General features: G+C 45.8%; 1 long non-coding RNA gene across 1 annotated transcript; it reads left to right on the top strand.

Moving 5' to 3' along the window:
- The first annotated feature begins 2,250 nt into the window (after nucleotides 1–2,250).
- Nucleotides 2,251–5,295, top strand: LOC143692040 (uncharacterized). The gene is made up of 3 exons (XR_013179903.1): nucleotides 2,251–2,327; nucleotides 3,063–3,316; nucleotides 5,190–5,295. It is a non-coding gene; the product is annotated as an uncharacterized LOC143692040 (long non-coding RNA).
- The last annotated feature ends 3,422 nt before the right edge of the window (nucleotides 5,296–8,717 follow it).

Raw genomic sequence — 8,717 nt, 5'->3', positions numbered from 1 at the left:
TGTCACATACTGTACTATCTGATGAGTTCAGCCAGGCACCCAAATTTTGTAACCTCTGACTAACTTAGGATAAACTATTTCCTATAACTTAGGATAAACTATTATACATCTATTGAAATAATTGCATTGAGAGCTGAGGAAAAGATAAAGGGTTTTGTTGGCTGTGACAGTGTTGAAATTCATCTTTTTGCAGTTGAAGTTGTTCTTGGAGCTGACTCCTGGATGTGCCTGCTTAGTAGCAAATAAATCCCAGTGTCAGGTGCTGCCCTGAATTTCAGATCTCTTTGTGAGCCTCTCTGGATTTTTTGCTTAGCATTGGCCAATTCACTTGTACTCAGGCACTTGATTTTAAGGGAAGCTTGGGCTTATAAATTTCCAGCAACTGGGAAAGGATGACTTGCTACTTGAAGGCCTGGCTGCATTAGAAGCTAAGTGAGGGTTGCGCTCTCAGGGCCATTTTGTAGCTGGCTGCTTTCAGAGGGAGAACTGTGTCAAAGCAGCCCTTTTTGGTGATGTGACAGCAAACCTTTGCAAATGGAGCTCTTCTTGAAAATGGCGGGCCTAGTTAATCAGCAGAAATGGAGAGTAGGCTGAAGATTTTACAGAAAATTTCTTTCTCATTTTAGCCAAATGCCAGTGGGGAGTCACACAATGGAAGTGTGCAGGTTGTCAAATTGTACAACCCACTTGGAGGTATGGCTGCCTTTTATTTTGCACAATTTCTGTAAGACTGTCAACTTGGTAATTCATTTTTGCAGCATTTTCATTGGAAAGGGGATCTCTTGTGTTCAGGGCTCTCAGCTGGAGGTGATTTGGCCTCAGGTCAGCCTTGCAGTCTCTTGTCCCAGCATTTAGCCACTGGTTTGTTTTCCAGTCCTTCCTTGTTCCCATACTGCTTGATGGGTAGAATTTGGAACATGGAGGTCAAAGTTTGCACCACCTTATGCACTTAAATTCACAGACTTGGTAGCAAAGATTTTGGGTTTGGAACACCTAGGCAATGCCATTATCCATTAAATCTAATTGGGAAATTGAAAGAAAATAACCTTGAGGAAGTCGCATGTAGAATTTCATAAGGTCAATATGGAAAACCATGCCTGATTTAATTGTTTGTCTGGGTCATTAATATTTTTCCCAAAATTCTGTGTTGGGTTTTTTCAAGGAAAGTGAAAGGAAGATATTGATGTCATCTTGCCCACGGATTCCAACATTCCCCTCAAAGCACAATGTGCTTAGGAGGTGCCATTTGTATTAATCTGTTCTGAGTGCTGTTTCCCCAAGGAGCCTGGCTCCAGGCAGACACCAGGTGCACATTCCCCTTCCAGGCCCTCAGTGGTGCTGCCTGCAGCAGTGAGCTGAGCCAGGTCCAGCCAGCTGCCCTGAGCAAAACAGGCTCTCACCTGGCTGTGGCTGCAGTCACCTGCCTGCAGGGAAATCCCTGCCCCTGCAAGTGCAGCTCTTGCTCTGCCTTAGCCTAGTGCACAGCATTTTAAGGCAGCATCATGGTGGCTTTTTGGAGAGACAAAACTCAACTTCTGAATTTCTCATTGGGGACGTTCTGTTTCACATGTGAGTGATGATTTGTGTGATTCTTGGTGGTGGTCTACATAGATCCTAAGGGAATATTTAAGATTGAATACCTGGGGTGTGAGGACTGGCATTAGAGAGTCAATTTTGGAATTTGGTGCCACATCTGCTTTGGGCTGGCACAGAGAATCTCAGGTGAGGCAGGTCTGGTTGCTGGTAGGGTACAGGGTGCCTTTGCAACATGCTCCATAAAGGACCAGTTAGGGACTGGGCTTTTACACAGAATCAGAGAATATGGGAGTTTGAAAGGGATCCACAAGGATATGCAAGTGCAGCTCTGTCCCCAAGAATCCCCCCGGGTACCTGTGGTCCTTGTCCAAATGCTTCCTGAGTTCTGCTGGACTTGGTGCCGTGAGCCCACTAAGTTGTGGGGAGCCTTTCCCAATGCCTGACCACTCTCTGGGTGAAGAACTCTTACCTCATTTTCATCTTCATCTTTGGTCATGGTTTCAGGTACTTTTTGTTAGAAGTCATTCAGGGGTATGATTTTAGGAGGTGTTTTGCTTGAATGCTGTGGGAAGTTTCTGTATCTCCATCGGATTGAACTTCTCAAAACATTAGCAGTGCCTTCACTCTAGAACTGGCACGTTTACACTGTTCTATGGAATTGAAGTGTGTGATGTTTGTGCAATTAGGTTTGCAGGCCAAACTGAGAGAGGCATGGTCCAAGGAACAGCAAGTGGAGAAAGGCATTAAAAGTTGGACCTACATTGACAGATTGAAGGAGCGTGTCAAGAAAGGTCAGTCTCTGTGTGTGGCATGGAAGAGACAAAGTTCCTGGATTTCTCACCAGTTCTCATGAAGTCTCCATCAGCCATCAAGCATGAGTTCCTGGTTTCAGAACAGTGCCTGGTGTGTCATATCCCCTCCCTCAACCTGCTGGCCATGCTTCCCCTGATGCAGCCCAGGACACGGTTGCCTTTCTGGGCTGCCAGCACACCTTGCCAGCTCATGCCCAGCCTCTGATCCAGCAGCACCTCCAAGTCCTCCCCACCTTCATCCCCAAGCGTGCCTGGGTGCCAGGGCATGTCCCAGACCCAAAGACGCAGCACTTTGCTCTTGCCCTGGTTGAACCTGATGAGGTTCCCAGGGCCCTACTGGCCAAGGTTTTCCATGTCCCTCTGGATGGCATCTCAGACCTCTGGTGTTGGCAAATTTTCTGAGGGTGCATTTAATCTCATTGTCCGAGTCATTCTTGACATAGCCAATGCTTGGGCTTACAAGTTGGGAAATCATATCAAAGCAGCATGCATAAAAGTAATTCTTCATAAATACCACCCCTCCAATATCACTCACTCCTTTACCAGGTATTTTTAATGACTGTTTCTTCCTAATGCTTTACTGTTTGGATCTTTGCTGATCCATAAATGCCGAACAGAGTTTCAACAGTGTCAGTACATCCTTTTGAATCAACTTCCTTGCTGTTTCCCAACCCCCCATCTGACAATTGTTCCTCTGTTTTTCCTTTACTGAAGTGAAAATTCCCGAGCTCAGGAGAGCCCCACACAGCTCTCCAGACCTTGCTCCTGAGAGGAAGAGAACGATGCCCACGAACCCTGCCAAATTCTTCCAGAGACCTTTCAGGACTGTTTCTCAACATCCCATCAGAGATCGGGTGATTCATTTACTGGCTCTGAAGAATTACAAGAAGGCAGAGCTACTTTCTCACTTAGAGAGAGAGGGAATTGTGGAAAAGGACAAGGAATCCCTTGGAACGATCCTTCAGGAGGTGAGATCCTGGAGTTGCTGCTGGCAATGCTACCTCTTAGCTGTCTTACTTCAGGGTTTCAATCAGAAATTAAGGAGATGCTAAGGAAATGCTCCCTGTTTACATTTTTCCATCAGCTTGACCCAGTTTTCCTCCAATGGCAAGTCCATGTGAGGAAAGAAAGAAACCTTCCAAACTTCGGAGGCATTGTTGTTGTTTTTCTAGAATGGCTGGCAATGATACATTCTTTGTAATGCTGTTGCTTCTCATGCCTTTTTTTAATCCTCACGCTTCTCCTTGCACTGTTTAACTGCTTCATGGAGTAACTTGACAGGGTGAAACTCTCAACTAGGTGAAACAGTTAGCTGAGGCCCTTAAAATATCCTGGGACAAGTTTCAGAGGAGAGAATTTTGGTAGCTGCATAGGGCAGCATTTCACTTGAATGGAGTTGGTGGCCTCTCAATGGTACCTGGCTTCTGCTGGGATCCGTGGGGATTGCCTTCCAGGGAAGGGTGTTCCAGGCAAATCCCCCATGATAGAGGTGGTGGCCCAGCTTTGAGCACAGGGGTTCTTTGCTGTTGTGTGGATTGAGTCTTCAGCTTCCTTGGAACCCTATTATTATTCAGTGACTTTTCCTGTTGTGCTTTTACTTCTGCTGGTTTTCTTTATCACTTGACGTCCTTATTTCTTTATCATTCATACAATTGACATTGATTGCAGGATGCAGTGGCTGTTTCCTTCCTTTTTCAATACTCCCCATCCCTGTAGGCTGTTGCTGAATTATGCAAGCCTTAAGTAGCATCTCAAGTGGCAATATTTCCTTTTTAGCTATGAAAGAAGGGATGCTAGGATTTCAGAGCTCAGCTCCTTAGAGGGTAAGAGGTGAAAAAAATGTTACCTTTCTCTTTCTTTATGTCAATGTTTAAGGAGATTTTGAAGGAGTATTTTCTTGTTTGCAGTGTGAACTGCCTCAAGGTACTGGTTTGCATTCTGAAAGGCCTGTGTGAACAGCACTTCATCCTGAAAACTGTTATTCACCTTTTTCTCAACTTCAAAGGGAGGTGGTGTTGGTTTTGGCTGAAAAACCAGTTGGGTGAATTTGCTGAGCTCTTATACTCCCAGCCTTCCTTCTTCCAACACCACCTTAGCTCTGCTTTTAGGAAGTGAATTCCTGATTCTGGGTATCCTGGTTACTTTTAAACTGTTGAAGTGTAGCTCTAGGATGATTATCTCATACAAGTGTTCCATAGAAAGCTGAAGCTTCCTCTGAGCAAGCCCTTGAGAAAGAGAAGCACTTCTGTTTGCAGAGACAAATGCCAGCATCCTGTGGTGCGACATGGGATGGTGAAAACGTGCCCTGTTAGAGGCCCAGGCTGTGCTCTGCCATGGCAATGCAGCTGGGTGAAACAAGAGGGCAGCCGGAGTCCTCCTGAGGGTGGAAAAATAGGGATTTGCCCGTGGAGATGATGTTCTTCATGTCCTACTCAAAAGAAAAGGAAACAGAAAGGAAAAACCTGGCCTGTCCATGTATTTCAAATGGGGAAGACTGAGACTTCTGGCATAATGTACTTTGACTCTCAAAGCTGTGTTAAAGACCAAAACTCCTGGATGCCTGGTGCAGGGAGAGGTTTTCACAGTGTCCATTTCCTCCTTTGCTTACAGCAGTTAGGCATTTACTTACATCCAAATTTCTACAGCCCAAATGGACCACGCCTGTTAAATCTTGTTGCCTCTTACATGTCAGCTGCTCTGTTCTTCACATTGAACAAAAGTCCTGGAAATCTGGTGCATGATTTCCTTTTCAGCTTTGCTTTAGCTTTGCAGTACCAGTCTTACGTGTGTAGTCTGCCTTCAGGTGTAATGAACATGTATGTTTGAAATGTCTGTCCTTAGGTAGCCAACCTGGATGCAAATGAGGATTCTTTCAGTCTGAAGGAACATTTCTTTAAAGACATTCAGGAAGATTGGCCTGGCTACAGTGAAAGGGATAGACAGACATTGGAGGTGACCCTTTCTCAGTAAGTTCAGTCAGGACAACAAGCATTTCAGAAAACCCTCTGGGGAAATGAAGGTCCGTTTTTCCTGTGAGGGAAGAGCCATGACTGTTGATATTTTTGCCTTGTAATGTGAAATGTTGGACCATGCTTACAGAAAAGCAGCTGCATCTCAGAATGCCACCAGTACCAGCCCGTCACCATCTCTGGGACCTTCTGAAAGAGATCCTCCACCCAGAACTGCTCAGGTATTTTGTGAATATTTTAAACCTTCTCCCCCATGTCTGCTGTTTTATCCCACTTGCTCTTGATGTCCAAGCTGTGATGTGAAGCAGTACTGTTGTCTTTATATCATATGAACCTGGAGCATGCACTTCTAATGGGATTCCTCTATGCTTTTCAAGATGGTTGCAATGTCAAAGCCTGCAACAAGCTTGCACACATGCCTTGTTTCTCATGGTGCATAGGGAACTCTGCTAAGGACAAGATGTGGACATGGTTTTGGTTCCTGGCCGTGTCTGTGCGGGCTTCTTGATGATATGGCAGCTCTAGTACTTGAAACATGCACACACACGCCAGTGCTACTGTTTGAAGAGAAATCTTAGGGAAGTCAGGAATAAGGACAAATTCCAGGAGTGAGGCATTTGTAGGAAACTTGTTTTTCTCTCCTAAGCAGCACTTAGGCTCCCATTTTTGTTCCATGGGTGAGAAGGGAACTCCGAGTCATGAGGCAATGCCTTGGACTTGTCAGGCTTAAAATCAAGACAAGGCCTGTTTTCTTAGCAACACAAGAGGGCAAGGCAAACCCTTTGAAAGTATCTTGGAAAATGCTGCATAAAAGATTCCTTTTCTATACCTTAAAGAATTCCCTTTAAACAGAGGAGGGAGGACACAGCTCTGCCTTCCCCTTCTCTCTGTTGTTATCATCTCTGCTCTGGACACGCTGTGACCGGCAGCCACCGGCGGCTTCTTGGGGCAGCTTTAGGGAATGGTGTGGGTGTGTGACAGCAAGAGCTGAGTGTGTTCCTGGCGTGTCTAGGCAGAAACAGGGAGCAAGATAAAACCAACCTGAGCTCCCCGTTTTGGGGAAGCCTTTGACAGAGGTGCTGAAGGGAGTGTCTTTCTCCCAAAGCCTGTGAGCCACAGAGCAGGAGAAAGACTTGCTGAATACTCAGGGGAGAAAGTAGGATCGAAATAGAGAACATTTTTAGCTGCAGCAGCTCCTCATATTGCAAGTCTTTTTAGGTAAGAAAGGTGTTTTTCCAGCCATTGCCAGTTCAGAAATGCTGCTTTTTCAGAATGGGAGCAAAACTAATTGGGATCATCTTTGCAGAAACGACCTCTGGCTTCTGACTTTCTCCATCCTGTGATGAGCAAGAAGCAGAGGATTGACCAAGAGCCCAGTGATGTCCAGCCAGCAGCTGGTGGCCACGCTCCTTCTTCCTTGAACCTGCCTTCCACATCCTGCTCAACTTTGAACCTGCCTCCAAGTGTCAGCTCCCTTTCAACCTCCACCCCTGAAGTAAAACAAATAAGTAGCATTCAGACACATTCTGGATTCCCAGGGTCTGCCAGGGTGCAGGGGAAGACTCCCAAATCCAAAGGTGAGAAAAGAGAATTCAACAGGGTGTCAAACATCCCACGCTTTGGATTTTTATAAAATGCTTGCCATGATCAAAGCCAAAGAGATGAGCAGAGAGCACAGGCAGAAAAGGAGTCACACAATCCAAGTGCCAAGGGTATTAAACAGAGGGACCACTTTTAGCTATGCTTCCATTTAATTTTTACTGGATATTTGTATGATTCTTTAGTCTTATCCAGCCTCTCATTCACCGGCACCTCCAAGTGCTCCCCACCTTCATCCCCAAGCCTGTCTCTGGTGCCAGGGCATGTCACAAACTCAAAGATGCAGCACTTTGCACTTGCCCTGGCTGAATCTGATGAGGTTTCCTGAGCCCCAGTTCCCAAGCTTGTCCTCGTCTCTCTGGATGGCATCCCAGACTCTGGTGTTGGCAAACTTGCTGAGAGTGCATTTAATCCCACTGTCCATGTCATTGTTGACACAGCTCCATGCTTGAGCTTACAAACTGGGGAAATCGTATAAAAGCAGCATGCATAAAAGGAATTTTTCACAAAAAGCTCCCATCCAGTACCACTCCTTTACCAGCTTTTAAGGACTGTTTCTTTTTATTTCTTTACTATTTGGATTCTTGTAGACCTGTGAATGCTGAACCATTAGAGGTTCAACAGCCTTGGTACACCCTTTTGTCCCAACATCTTTGTCTTCTCCAGACGTCCAGTTTGAACTGTTTGTTTCTGGTTTTCCCTCCCTTTAGGAGAAAAAGCAGAGGTGAGAGGAGCCCAAGAAAACAATTCAGGGCCTGTGCCTGAGAAGAAGAGGATGATGCCGGTGAGACTTGCAGACATCGACTGGAGCGGCTGCGCTGCTGTTTACGGCCGGCCCTACAGGGACAGGGTGATTCATTTACTTGCCCTGAGGGATTACAAGGAGCCAGAGTTGCTTGCTCGGCTGCAGAGAGATGGAGTCAGGCCAAAGGACAAGGATTCCCTTGGAAAGATCCTTCAGCAGGTGAGATCTTGGAGCCTGCGCCAGCAATTCTTCCATCATGCTGTTCTGCTGTTCATAATTGTACTACTTCCTCACCTGTTCAAATTAGAGGCTTTTCCAATTCTCCTTCAAGTTAAGTTCCACTGCTATTTCTTTCTGATAGGCTTTTGTAAGAGGAATAACCATGGAAAGATGCAGTAGCTCCTTCTTTCCTATTTAAAAATTCCCCATAGCCGTAGGCGGTTGCTGAATTATGCAAGCATTATTATATCAAATAGGATTGTTTCCTCCATGGCCAGGAAAAAGCATTGTGGAACCTAGTCAAAGAACTCAAATTCCATGTGGATGCAGATTCAAATGATCCCACAGTGACTTTTGAGAACTCATTCCCTGAACCTGGGCAGTTTGTTGCTGGGTTTGCCCAGGGCAGTGGCCGGGCTTTTTCACCCTGAAGACATTCCCAATATAATGAGAGCCATGTTCTGCCATCCCAGCTGAAGTAGCTCCTTTAGATTGCTGTAGTTTGCATATAGGTGTAGTGAACATTTGTTTTCCTGAATGTCTGCCTGTAGGTAGCCAACCTGAATGCAAAGGATAATTCCTTCAGTCTGAAGGAACATCTGTTCCAAACCCTTCAGACTGATTGGCCTGGCTACAGTAAAATCGATAGAGAGAATTTGAGGTTGATACTTTCTAGGTAAGTTCAGTCTTTTGGGGAAGGAAAAGAGCCTTTGGAGAAAAAGCCCAGGGAAATGAAGCCGGGATTCTTAGAATATGCTGCCCCAGCAGAGGCCCATCACGGTGATGGAATGCAGCTCCTGGCCCTGCACAGGACACCACAGGCATCACACCCTGTGC

The sequence above is a fragment of the Agelaius phoeniceus genome, chromosome Z, assembly GCF_051311805.1.
Source record: "Agelaius phoeniceus isolate bAgePho1 chromosome Z, bAgePho1.hap1, whole genome shotgun sequence".
NCBI classification, from domain to species: Eukaryota; Metazoa; Chordata; class Aves; order Passeriformes; family Icteridae; genus Agelaius; species Agelaius phoeniceus.
This window is presented reverse-complemented; position numbering and strand designations above follow the sequence as displayed.